Source organism: Bombus vosnesenskii, unplaced genomic scaffold (assembly GCF_011952255.1).
Source record: "Bombus vosnesenskii isolate JDL3184/JDL3185 unplaced genomic scaffold, Bvos_JDL3184-5_v1.1 scf7180000015441, whole genome shotgun sequence".
Lineage (NCBI taxonomy): Eukaryota > Metazoa > Arthropoda > Insecta > Hymenoptera > Apidae > Bombus > Bombus vosnesenskii.
The window spans coordinates 5,671-7,560 of record NW_022883998.1 but is presented as its reverse complement, the minus strand read 5'-3'; positions in this window follow the sequence as shown (position 1 = coordinate 7,560).

Genomic DNA, 1,890 nt, shown 5'->3' with positions numbered 1-1,890 from the left:
TAGATTATTTCAAAACGTGGTCTTTTGAGATAATATTATCATTTTTTGATGATACAACTCGTAATATTTTTACTTTTTTTATACAGGGTGATTGGTAACTGGTGCTACAAGCGGAAAGGGGGTAATTCTACTCGAAAAAAAGGAGTCGAAAATATAGAATAAAAATTTTTCGTTTGAGGCTTTGTTTTCGAGAAAATCGACTTCGAATTTTCGCTCGGTACGCGTGTACTTTATCACGTCTCGTTATAACGGATCTCACTGTAGATCGTTGTCTCGATGGAAAAATTTAAAAAAAATTTTTTTTTTAATTTTTATTCTATATTTTCGACTTTTTTCGCGTAGAATCACCCCTTTCCGCTTGTACCACCAGTTACCAACCACCCTGTATACACGTAACATTTTTTACTCGTATATTTGTTTGCATATAGGTTTATACGTTGATTAGACATTTTAAATTACACAACAACATGACGATTTTTAGTCCCTGATCGGTGTAGAGAAACAAATACTCATTAGAAAGCTCTATCACTTATGGAGTAAGTATCTGGATATCAATCACGAAAACTGCTGGATGAAATATCGAATACTAACTGATTGTGGCAGAAGTCGGCTTTGGCAGTTCATTCAATAATTTTCACAAAGCTGCACAATTCAAATTTAGACATTTATACTACTATATTATTGTCTCAAATCTCAATACCTCCTCATTGTGGCAGAAGTCGGCTAACGATATAATCATCGTTGATGATTTAGCTGTACTTCTTTTTTTGAATTATTTTTCTAAGATAACGTGTAATATTTTCCTTTTGGTAGTGTAATAAATATAACATGAAAGATTCTATGAATACGTTCCCTCGCTTTTATGTTTACATATTTTTCGTATTTCTCAGGTCATAGATATTAACCTGACAGATTATAGATATTGCACACTTTTCCACTGTATTATCGTGAAATAATAATGTTAGATTCTATCACTAATAATGTCACAGTTGATCCGATTATAAATAACAAATAACAATAATGTTAGATATTTCTTACAGTTGTAGCGGCACATGAATCACGGGACTATTTGGATCGAGAGTGACTCATGTTGTTGTTTTGCCTCAGGGCATTGACACTGTTACAATGTACGAATTTTAAAAGTAAACAAACTCCGGAGAAAATAATATCGCCGCTACGTGCAACTGTCAACCAGAGTCGCATTCAAACTTTCCTGTACTCCCCTGACCAGTATAAATAAACGAACATACTCTCCAGGACGGTTAGTATCGAGTATTCGGTAGTCAGTATTCAGTAATCATCACGTAATATCCGTATATCGAGTAGCATTGAGCGAGCGACGATTAACTCTATGTTGTGTACTTAGAACGATTTTAAATACATCTGACTATATCAAGTATTAACTCGTTTCATCATTTGAAACAACGCGTTTAACATCCATCACGCAGTTATAACTATATATTGTCATTAAATAAAGAATTGTATTATATATATGTACATATTTTTAAGTAGATATACTCGTGTCTACTCTGTTCAACAAGAAGTTTTTTTTTATTTATTTATTTACATTTTACAGTTTGTCCAGTAGGACATTTCAACAAGAAGTGGCAACAGAAGTAAACGGAATGACCACATGCTAAGCGTCTAGCAGATGTAAATAGTTGAGTTCAGGCGTGGATTTACCTGGGTTATTACTAGAACTCCTTAGGTTTTCTCGGCTTATGACATGGACGGCGGTGATGAGTACATTACGAAGCATGAAGATAAATTTGCGTTTGTTTTTTATCATTTGAAAGCAGATCGTCGCCGACCTTGAGCAGAACCCAGAACCTAGAAGGAGGTAATCTGTATGCAGTCGAAGAAATTGCGAAATTAAACAATATTACTGTC